Below are 12,400 nucleotides of genomic sequence, written 5' to 3'. Positions count from 1 at the left end.
ATCGTCCTCAAGAGTACCGAAGAAAGTGGCGGACCCCATGGACGCCAAGACGACGACGGAGATTGGCAAACGGTTTTGACCGTGCGCCAAAAGAAGGCGCTCGCACGAGCGGGCAAAAAGGCCACTTTTTCCGAGGGTGGCTACGAATCATCGGGCCCATCGTCCAAGCCCCCGGTACAACCAGCGAATAAAAAGAAATCCAAGACAAGGCGGCTTCCACCACTGCCTAAGGACGACTTTAAAGTGGTCGTGCGCCCTCACCAAGGTCTCCCTATCAGGGAACTCACGGCGCCCCAGATCGCAGAAGCAGTTATAAACGCCTGCCAAGGAAAAGTGAATGGAAACCAGTTCCTGCTGAGATTAAAACCAGGATCAAACATTTTTATTATCTCAACCCCTACAGAAGAGGTGGCGGATATTGCAAGAAGAATTACAGGCCTCACCTTAAACGGTCGGCTGCACGCAGTGAGTGCGTACGCAGCAGTAGGCGAAGACACAAAGAAAGGAGTGATACATGGCATCGCTCCTCACACAAGCCCTGAAACCCTGCTAGCCAACCTACGTCTTCGTACGCAAGGCGTCGATATACTAAGAGCTAGGATGTTGGGTGAAACGAAAACAGCGGTAATTACCTTCTTTGGCCCCATCATACCACGATACGTCTATTATATGGGAGGGGAGCTTCCCTGCTTCCCATACAAGAATACCATACAATTCTGCAAGACTTGCAAGCAAACGGGTCACAGAACGGACGTCTGCCCGAACCCCCATCTGCCGGTATGTCACAACTGCGGCACTCGGGAGCCACAACCAGACCACGACTGCAACCCTGTTTGCGCCACCTGCGGAGAAAAGCATCTCACGGGATCCAAGGAGTGTAAACGTCGTTTCAAGCTGCCACCACAGCGACCGCAGCCAAAATCACCAAACCGGATGGCCGTCAAAACGCCGGGCAAGACGGTCAAGTCATCGTCGCCAAAACGGAGATGGTCTGACACAGACGATACGGACGATGACGATTGGCCTCCACTGCGGACTCAAGGGGATATTCCAACGTCGCAACCCCAAATTCGAAAATCAAGATCACAAGAACGACAGAAGAATCGAGACCAAGGGCTATCTGACCACTCCGCCTCCAGACACCACCGAATGTCCTCCAGATCCCCTACCCCATCCAGGACTTCAGTGGCAATGGGAGACTCGACCCAACATAAGGTGAGCTGGGCGGGGATGGCACAAAAAGGGGCTCCAATAACCGCCAACCCTGAGTACCAAAGAATCCTTTCTGAAAATCGTCAGCTTAAAAAAACAGTAGAAGAACTTAAAATCGAGATGGCAACGCTGAAGGCACAGTTTCAGAATACCAAAATTGGGCAAGCTAAACCAGCACAAGGAGATAAACCGGCCGCCCAACAGACAACAATTAGCAACATTGAAAGAATGATGAATCAGGTAGTAGAACAAATTCAGGCTCTGCAAACCTTTCAACAGCAGTTATTTGCTGAGGTGCAGAACCATAAAGTTTATGTAGACGAACAAATGTCTAAACTGCACCAAACATCACGCAAAAGAGCCAGCAGTAACCCCGGAACACCGACGGCGAGAAAGGTAAAAAACGGGGCTGTTTCCGATTCGACGGATACCGAAATCGTAGCTAACCATGGCCAGTAAAACAACCCGAACCACGGACACCGCTGAGATATGGCAATGGAACTGCCGCTCTTTTCAGAAAAGAGCGGCAGCGCTACAAGCTTATTTAGACGCCGCCATTATTCAACCGGACGTCATCTGTCTTCAGGAAGTTGGAAAGGGAGTAGTTAAGCTTAGAGACTACTACACCTTTCAAAATCCCATGTATCCTAGAGTGGCGACGCTGGTGCACAAGAATATCGCGGCCAGTGAACACTATTATCCCCAATGCTCAACGGAGCACCAATTGATCGAATTACACACTACGAAAAGGAGTAAAACCAAAACGTTTATTGGCAACGTGTACAGCCCACCGAAAGAACGGCAGACTGCGTTTCCCGAGATGCTTGAATGGGCGCTTGGACATCTGAAAAAAAAAAAGACAGGTTTATTTTAGTCGGGGATTTTAATGCTCCCCACACCAATTGGGGTTATAGGACAAATACAAAAAAGGGCAGAAACCTAGTAGAAGCAGTAGAGAAATATAACATGCAACTAGAGACCTTACCCCTCGCCCCCACAAGACTTGGAAATAGCGTCTGCGGAGACACGTACCCAGACCTCACCTTTACATTTAACGTAAAAGAGGGACAGTGGAGGAACCTGGATGAAAATCTGGGAAGTGACCATTATATTATAAGTTACTCCACTACGACTCCCAAATTAAAAAAGCCTTTCAGAAACGCGAAACTTACAGACTGGACTGCATATAGACATTACCCGATCCCTCAGCATCCAATAGATTCAATAGAAGAATGGGTAGACGAAATTATGCAGGCATACCAAGCTAACACAAAGCACGTCGCGCTAAGCGAAAAAACACCGGTAGTGGATCCCCACCTCGCCCATATGTGGGAAGGCAGGCGAAGTCTTACTAAACGATGGAAGAGACAGCGCTTAAACAGAAAGCTCAGAGCTAGAATAGAACAACTGACAGAACAAGCAAATGAGTATGCTAGGCAACTACAAGCGAACAACTGGATACAATTTTGTGACTCGTTACGAGGAACGCTCTCAACAACCAAAACATGGGCAATATTACGGAGCATGCTTGATCCATACAATACAAAAACAGTCACTACTAGAGCATTACGCACATTGGTAGGAGAATTTAAGGGGGATGACGCATCCTTGATCCAAACCCTGGCAGACAGATACATCGGGACAGGAGGAGATAACATCGATAAGAGAGAGTACAAAGGCATGGACAATCCCAAGCTTGATGCACCCATAACAAAACAAGAAGTATATGCCGCCGCTCTAGCATTAAAACGTAACTCAGCCCCAGGCGAGGACGGCATCACGAATGCTATGTTAAGAAATATGAGTGATCAGCAACTGGAACGCCTAACCCGGTACTTCAATGAGAAAATCTGGGAAACGGGAGAGCTTCCTAATCAATGGAAAGAAGCGGCCATCATCTTAATACCTAAACCGGGGAAAGCAAGAACATTGCAGAATCTCAGGCCAGTATCTCTAACCTCCTGCTTAGGCAAACTTTTCGAAAAGGTCCTTCATATCAGGCTTACTAGCTATATCGAAGGGCACCAACTTCTCTCGCACAACATGTACGGCTTCAGACAACATCTTTCTACACAAGACATATTCGTAAGGATACGAGATGACGTGCTGCAAAATGTCCCTACAGGGGGAGAGAACATCATAGCAGCGCTTGACTTAAAAAGCGCTTTTGATACGATCTCCCATACCCTCATACTTGAAGAGCTCGAAAGAATGGGCTGTGGAATTAAGATCCACAATTACATCCGCTCTTTCCTTACTGAACGTAAAGCCACAATAGGTATGGAAAATATTCGATCTTCCAAACTCCCAATGCCTAACAGAGGCACACCACAGGGTGCCATCCTTTCACCACTTCTAATGTCGCAATGAACCGCTTGGCACGACAACTAGAGAAAATTAACGACCTCAACTTCGCGTTTTACGCAGACGACATCCCGTTATGGGCCTGCAAAGGCTCGTTAGGGCAAAAAGAACAAACTATCCAGGAGGCTATCGACTCGGTGAAGGACTTCGCAGAACAAAACGGTATGCAATGCGCTCCGGAAAAATCTGAGTTTATCCGGATCCACGGGCGTAACTACAGAAACAAACCGAGCATCCACCTAACTATGGGTGACCGGACGTTACCAGAAAGAAATATGATCAGAATACTTGGACTATGGTTACAAAGCAACAAAAGAGCCACTCACACCATTGCGACTCTAAAGTCAAGCACGAGGAGCATCGCTAGACTAATAAGCAGAATTACAAAGAAAGGTAAAGGGCTCCACGAAAACGAAACCATAACACTAGTCCAGGCTTTTATTCTTAGCAAAATAACATACGGACTACCATATCAAGAGCTAACCCCATCGGAAATCAAAGAAATCGACCTACTAATACGTGGCGCGTATAAGTCAGCCCTTGGGCTTCCTAAGAATGCGGCAAACGAGAGGGTGCAAGCTCTAGGCATATACAACACATTTGAAGAGTTAAGAGCAGCCGTTCTTATGACACAAAGAGAACGACTATGCCTCACAAGCACAGGTAGAAACGTTCTGTCGCGTTTAGGCTACCCATTGCGACCGCAGTACTCCAAGGAACAAACAACCCCAATGCCGGATCGAATACGCGAGCACATAGTGGTCTCCCCAATCCCACGCAACATGAACAAAACTTATCACACAGCGAGAAGACAAGCGAGAGCTAAACATCTTCAGAAAACCTTCGGCAGTAATCAAGACGTAATGTATACTGATGCAGCTAGATTTAGCAAAGGACATGTAATAGTGGCAGTTCAACCCACACGCCACGGAACGCTTCACACATCAGCCTCGATACGCACTAGGTGCACTGCAACAGCGGAAGCAGCGGCGATTGCTCTCGCTATCGCATACAAGGAAAAGCAAAACAGCTCAGCTTTAATAATGTCCGACTCACAAGTGGCATGCAGAATGTATCTACAAGGCAACATACCACAAGTCGCCCTTAAGATCATAGGCGACACATTGAAAGAAGATCATGCAATTTTATGGTGTCCTGGCCACGAGGGTATCTCGGGAAACGAACAGGCACACACTCTAGCTCGAGGCTTTACTAACCGAGCTGGAGATACGCACAACGATGAAAAAGACGATCGCCTACTGGTCCGCGATATACTGGAGCACCAGCGAAGAACCCGGCGACAGTACGCCCCACCACACAAACTACTCAATGTAGAGGAGGCGCAGAAATATAGAAGAATACAGACGGATACCTACCCACATTTGGGTAGATACCATAAAATAAGCCCAACCTTGTACACTAACTCTTGCCCGTGGTGCGGGTCATGGCCTTCATTGCCTCACGTAACATGGGAGTGCGCCAAAAGACCTCATGCCATTAATTCACCTTTGGTACTCACCTTGCTAAGGGAGCCCTGGGAGGCCATCCTCGCTCTTGCTGACCTCGAGGCCCAGAAGGGCCTCTTGGACCAAGCTGGGCGGGTCGCGATGGCCACTGGAGTCTTGGAATAGGGACCCACCCTGCACCGCTCCCTCCCGCCACTTTTTTTTTTTTTGTCTCATCAATAAATGTTTATTCCTCCTCCTCCTTAGAGACTACTCGCCCCGAAGGTATCTTTTTATGTGATTGTGCTGCTCAATGTCGCAATAAAGAAAAAGAAAAGAAGCGTCTGTTGCATAGTGTTTTCAATATCGGGATTCTATGCTAGACGTCGTGTGTTCGAATCACCCGGCCCGGCTATTTTAATTATGTTTATTTAATTATTTCTAAAACAATGCCTTGTTTCAAATGAGTTTACAAAGTCACGAAGCCGTTTGAGGCGAGAAGGACGGAGTTTGGGCAAATATATGTACTAACTATTACTACCATGCTCGCTGACGAAATATCGCGTCGGGGGTTTGCAGTAAGCGTACAGAACTTTGTGCATTCGCAGACATTCACGTATGCATTCCTACATGGCGGTACAGTTTCTTGGGGGGACACGAAACGGAAGAATGAACGAAACGTAGCAGGAAATGACTCCGGGCACCTAGCGAAATACTGCTACGCATTAATATTGCTGCATCACGTTCGTCCAGTTGCAGCGGTGGCGTAGAGGTAAAGCATCCGCCTCGCGTACAAGAGGACCGTCGTTCGAATCCCGGTGCCACGCAATTTTCCAGCGGATAAAGAAAGAGAAATCCGGGTGTTGATAAAATTGCAAAAACGTGCCTGGCGAGCGGCCTGATTCCGGTAAATAGAACCGGTAACGCACTCCCTCACCAGAGCAGGATTAGCCACCCTGGTGCAGTACTTGGCCACAACATCCTCTATAAGTACAACAATCAAACCCCGCCTCTCAGTCCCCAGCAGCCGCGAAGCAACTGACGACGGCGGCGGTGAGATCTGTGACGCAGCAGAGGGTGCTAAGAATCCCTGGCTCCGGACAGGCCGCCATTGGAATCTGAACCTGGCAACGTTTAACATTAGAACGTTATCCAATGAGGCGACTGTAGCAGTGTTATTGGAGGAATTAGAGGGTAGTAAATGGGATATAATAGGTCTCAGTGAGGTTAGGAGGACAAAAGAAGCATATACAGTGCTAAAAAGCGGGCTTCCTGTGCTTCCCGGGCTTAGCGGAGACGAGAACTAGGAGTCGGATTCCTGATTAATAATGATATAGCTGGTAACATAGAGGAATTCTATAGCATTAACGAGAGGGTGGCGGGTCTTGTTGTGGAACTTAATAAGACATACGTATGGAAGGTCGTACAAATCTACGCCCCTACATCCAGTCATGATCACCAGGAAGTCGAAAGCTTCTCTGTCAAGATGTGGAATTGGCAATGGGTCAAGTCAAAACAAAATACACTATACTGATGGACGGCTTCAATGCCAGGGTTGCCTACATACAAAGTATTTACTAAGGTAATCGCAAATAGAAGCAGGAACGCCATAGACGTCTGTCAATCAAAGGACCAGGCAGGATTTCGTAAAGGCTACTCAACAATAGACCATATTCACACTATCAATCAGGTGATAGAGAAATGCGGAATATAGCCAACCCTTACATATAGCTTTCATTGATTACGAGAAAGCGTTTGATTCCGTCGAAACCTCAGCAGTCATGCAGGCATTACGGAATCAGGGTGTAGACGAGCCGTATGCAAAATACTGAAAGATATCTATAGCGGCTCCACAGCCACCGTAGTCATCCATAAAGAAAGCAACAAAATCCCAATAAAGGCGTCAGGCAGGGAGATCCGATCTCTCCAATGCTATGCACAGCGTGTTTACAGGAGGTATTCAGAGACCTGGATTGGGAAGAAATGGGGATAAGAGTAAATGGAGAATACCTTAGTAACTTGCGATTCGCTGTTGATATTGCCTTGCTTAGTAACTCAGAGGACCAACTGCGATGCATGCTCACTGACCTGGAGAGGCAAAGCCGAAGGGTGGGTCTAAAAATTAATCTCCAGAAAACTAAAGTAATGTTTAACAGTCTCGGAAGGGAACAGCACTTTACGATAGGTAGCGAGGCACTAGAAGTGGTAAGGGAGTACACCTACTTAGGACAGGTAGTGACTGCTGATCCGGATCATGAGAGTGGTTTTTCTTTTCTTCTTTTTTGCCTTTTTGTTTTATTTGTACAAGAATGTCTTGTTGTTTCTTACATATCCTTTCATAAGCATGTATCTGAGTTTTCAATTTTATGTTTAGTAAACTTCTGCTTAAGTTTTTTGTACCAAAAAGGTTACTGTTATCGCGCTGCCATGTATAACGCCTCCTGGGTCCAGTCAAGCTGCTGACGGCAGCTTTTAGCCCGGGAGGACGTTTCTAGTCTGTACTAGAAGAAGAATAAAACTTGAACGTGAACTTGAACTTGAAATAATCAGAAGAATAAGAATGGGCTGGGGTGCGTTTGGCAGCTATTCTCAGGTCATGAACAGCAGGTTGCCATTATCCCTCAAAAGAGAAATGTATAACAGTTGTGTCTTACCAGTACTCACTTACGGGGCAGAAACCTGGAAGCTTACGAAAAAGGTTCTACTTAAATTGAGGACGACGCAACGAGCTATGCAAAGAAGAATGATGGGTGTAACGTTAAGGGGGATAAGAAAAGAGCAGATTGGGTGAAGGAACAAACGCGAGTTAATGATATCTTAGTTGAAATCAAGAAAAAGAAATGGGCATAGGCAGGACATGTAATGAGGAGGGAAGATAGCCGATGGTCATTAAGGGTTACGGACTGGATTTCAAGAAAAGGGAAGCCTAGCATGGTGCAGCATGAACTTAGGTGGGCGGATGAGATTAAGAAGTTTGCAGGGACAACATGGCCAGAATTATCACATGACCGGCGTAGTTGGAGAAGTATGGGAGAGGCCTTTGCCCTGCAGTAGGCGTGGCCAGGCTGATGATGATGATGACGACGATCACGTTCGTCCTGTCGAAATCCTACGTTGACGCCCCACATCAACACGAACCTAATTGAAGTAGATGTAGATGGCGTTCCTTTGACGGCATTAATTGACACCGGAGCCGAACTGTCCATAATGAGCGCTAACCTATGTCGTCGCCTCATAAACGTTCTTATGCCCGCCACCACTCGAGCCGTACGCGTCGCCAATGTTGCCACTGTTTCCGTCAGGGGTATGTGCACTGCTCGCATAGGAATTGCCGGCCGCCAAGTTCCAGTAATGTTCACCGTGCTGACCAGTTGCCCATATGACCTAATCTTCTGGCTCGACTTTCTCACGATGCATTCTGCCCTCGTCGACTGTTCCACCGATATGCTGTGCCTCGAGCTTCTTCTTCTTTCAGACGTTCACCCCGAACAACCGAACACCCTCTGCACTGCAGCATTTGTTCGCTTACCTCCAAAAGCCCTAACGTTCGTCGAGTTGGTTTCAACGGCAACCGCGCCTTATGGCGACTATGTCGTCGCACCTATTCGTGATGTCCTCCTGGCGCACGACATCTCTGTGCCACATTCCATAGTAACCCTTGCCGCTAATCAGATGTGTCTCCCCGTTATCAATTTTGGCTTGACGAAGCAAGCGTTTCCGGACGGCATAGCGGTGGCCGCGCTCCCGTCAGTGACAGACGACCACGCGTCACTGCTTTTGCAGCCGACACGTCTCCAGATCCTCCTGACTACCCGCAAGATGCCTTGCTCCTCGACGGCCCATTACGTCCCATGGTCGCTCCGGACCTTGCACCTGACCAAGCAGCCGCTCTATATCGCCTTCTGCTTTCCTACCACGACATATTTGACAATCGACCCTTAACAAGGGTCACACGTCCCTTGTTAAGCATCGCATAAACACTGGTGATGTTGTTCCCATTCACCGCCGACCGTATCGCGTGTCCACGGCAGAGCGGCAATTTATTCAGCAGGCAGTAAACAAGATGCTCGCCAGAGGCATTTTTTGAGCCCTCCTCGAGTCCTTGGGCGTCGCCGGTCGTGCTCATCAAAAGAAAGATGGCACGTGGCGTTTCTGCGTTGATTACCGCCACCTAAACCGAATTACTAAAAAATGACGTTTACCCTTTACCACAAATCGACGACGCTTTTGATTGTCTTCACGGTGCCAAATACTTTTCGTACATCGACTTTCGAACTGGTTATTGGCAGATTTGCGTCGATGAGCAAGACCAAGAAAAGACCACTTTCATCACTCCAGATGACCTCTACCAATTCAAGGTTATGCCATTCGGTTTATGCAATGCCCCTGCCACGTTCGAACAGATGATCGACTCTGCTTCAAAGTTTCAAATAGTCAACTTGCCTTTGTTACCTCGACGACGTCCTTGTATTTTCTCCTACATTCGAGACGCGCCTTGAGCGCGTCGCAGCTATCCTTGACGTCTTCCGCAAGGCTGGGTTCCAATTGAACTCATGGAAGTGCTACTTCGGGCACCGACAGATTACAGTGCTAGGCCATCTCATCAATGCTTCCGGAGCACAAACCGACACGGAGAAGGTTCGAGCAGTAACGGCTTTTCCTTTACCTCAGTCTGTCAAAGACGTCCGGAGTACTGTGGGGCTCTGTTCTTATTTCCCACGGTTCGTGAAAGATTTCGCAGCAATCACTCGACCACTCACTCAACTTCTGAAGAAAGACGTGCCTTCTACGTGGGGTTCCCCTCAGGCTGCCGCAATTTCACGCCTTATCACGATTCTCACCAATCCACCGGTCTTGGCCCACTTTGACCGGTCCGAACCTATAGAGATCCGAACCGATGCCAGTGGTTATAGGATCGGCGCCGTCTTATCGCAACACCAACACGGACACGACCGCGTTATAGCCTACCCAAGCTGGCTTTTGACAACCTCAGAGCGCAACTATTCGATTACGAAGCGCGAATGTCTTGCTCTCGCCTGGGCTGTTTCAAAGTTCCGCCCATACTTATACGGCAGTCCCTTCTCAGTAATCACAGACCCTCATGCGCTCTGCTGGCTTTCGTCGCTCAAGGATCCTACTGGCCGGTTCGGTCGTTGGGCCCTCAGACAGCAAGAATATCTCTACACAGTGACTTACAAGTCGGGACGCCAACACCAGGACGCAGATTGCTTCTCTCGCTACCCAGTCGATGACGCGACCTCTACGTCCGATACTGACACCGACGCCTCTGCTCTCTGTTTTTCCACTGCTCCATGTAGCCGACGAGTAGCGACGTGACCCGTCCTCGCGTATCATCATTGACCGCCTGGAATCGTCCCTTGCCGGCAGTTCCATTCGCTTATTCACACTTCAAGATGGCGTAGTCTACCGCTACAACGTTCACCCCGACGACCCTGCATTACTCCTTGTGATCCCTAAGAACTTCACGACCTCCCCACTGCCGGTCACCTGGGTGTGTCACGTACCTACGACCGGATCCACCGACGCTTCTTTTGACCAGGGCTTGCTTGCTCCGTTCGAAGATACGTAGCTGCGTGTGAGAAATGCCAGCGACGCAAGACACCATCGACGCTCCCTGCTGGGCACCTTCAACCACTCGACATTCTCGCGGAACCATTCTTTCGGGTTGGTTTGGACTTATTTGGCCCTTTTCCTCTTTCTACCTCTGGGAACAGGTGGATCGCTGTGGCCACGGATTACGCCACGCACTACGCCATCACCCGAGCGCTTCCTACAAGCTGCGCCACAGATGTTACCGATTTTCTTCTACGCGGCGTGATTTCATTATATTGAGCTCCGCGACAACTTCTCACAGAGCGTGGCCGGACATTCCTGTCAAAAGTTATAGCGGACATCCTGCAGTCCTGTGTTACGCGGGACAAGCTATCCACGTCATACCATCCACAAACAAATGGCCTCACGGAGCGTCTCAATCGCACTCTCACAGACATGCTCGCGAAATGTCTCTTTAGACCACACTGACTGGGACCTCGCTCTACCGTTTGTCACATTTGCTTATAATTCCTCGCGCCACGACAGAGCCGGTTATTCCCCATTTTTCCTTCTGTTCGGCCGAGAACCAGCACTGCCCCTCGACACAATCCTCCCTGTTCACGCGGCATGGACGAGGCAATATGCACTTGACGCCATCGCCCGCTGTGCCCACGCAAGGGAAATTGCCCGTGACCACCTTGTGAAATCCTAAGAGAGCCAAACGCGTTTTTACGACCGGCGACACCGAGATGTGCAATTCGCGCCTGGTTCTTTGGGGCTTCTATGGTCTCCGTCACGTCAGGTCGGCCTGTCAGAAAAATTGCTGCTTCGTTAAACAGGCCCATACCGAGTGATTCGTGCCGTGACTCTCGTCACCTACGAGGTCGCCCCTGACGCCCCATCTGCTTCCCAGTCCAGTGATATCGTACACGTTACACGACTGAAGCAGTATCACCCTCCCAGTGATGACATTTAGACGCACCTGGACGTCGCTTCTGCCGCCGTGGGATTATGCTACACGCGTGTGGTATTTGATTGTTTGAACGAGGCGCGTGGGCGCCATCGCTCGAGAAAAGAGGAGGGAGAACGAACCGGGCTCGCGGTGTGAATCTAACCGGTCAGCGCTGCAACCGCTGTTGTAAATATAACCTGTAAATAGTTGCTCGTCTTACTGACTCGTCCTTCGCGTAACAATATTATACACATCTCACGCTCTTACGAAACTAATCTTACACGAAGCATTTCGTGTGTAGCTGGTACCTAGCCTTCTTTGTTATTGCGCTATGTTCTTCCAGATGGCACAACCTGTCCATGTAAAGTGGGCAGTTCTGCTTGTGTGCTGCGAGCGTGTGTGTGACGACAGTGAGCGCAGCACGTAGCAGCCATGGCATGTCTCGTGCTCTTATCATTTGTCTGCGTCCTACTGGCGCGCCATGACGAAACATGCAAGACAGATACAAACAGCAACATCGCAAAAAGAGTCGAGGAGGCTCTGCATTACGAATTCCGCCCTAGAACACGTCAATAAGCCTATCCTCTGCACTCACTTTTATTACACAGCTAAGCCCTTATTTAAGGGCATACATCAGTTCTTGTGCTCTCATATCTATCTATCTATCTATCTATCTATCTATCTATCTATCTGTCTGTCTGTCTGTCTGTCTGTCTGTCTGTCTGTCTGTCTGTCTGTCTGTCTGTCTGTCTGTCTGTCTGTCTGTCTGTCTGTCTGTCTGTCTGTCTGTCTGTCTGTCTGTCTGTCTGTCTGTCTGTCTGTCTGTCTGTCTGTCTGTCTGTCTGTCTGTCTGTCTGTCTGTCTGTCTGTCTGT

General features: G+C 48.8%; 1 long non-coding RNA gene across 1 annotated transcript; it reads right to left on the bottom strand.

The window, feature by feature from the left end:
- Positions 1 to 1,965: 1,965 nt before the first annotated feature.
- On the bottom strand, positions 1,966 to 5,274 carry LOC140216794 (uncharacterized). Its single transcript, XR_011893481.1, has 2 exons — positions 5,096 to 5,274; positions 1,966 to 2,056 (listed from the first exon to the last, which is right to left on the bottom strand). It is a non-coding gene; the product is annotated as an uncharacterized lncRNA (long non-coding RNA).
- Between the last annotated feature and the right edge of the window lie 7,126 nt (positions 5,275 to 12,400).

The sequence above is a fragment of the Dermacentor andersoni genome, chromosome 3 (assembly GCF_023375885.2).
Source record: "Dermacentor andersoni chromosome 3, qqDerAnde1_hic_scaffold, whole genome shotgun sequence".
NCBI lineage: Eukaryota > Metazoa > Arthropoda > Arachnida > Ixodida > Ixodidae > Dermacentor > Dermacentor andersoni.
Note: the sequence above shows the minus strand (reverse complement) of the source record. Positions and strands in the feature narration are given on the sequence as shown.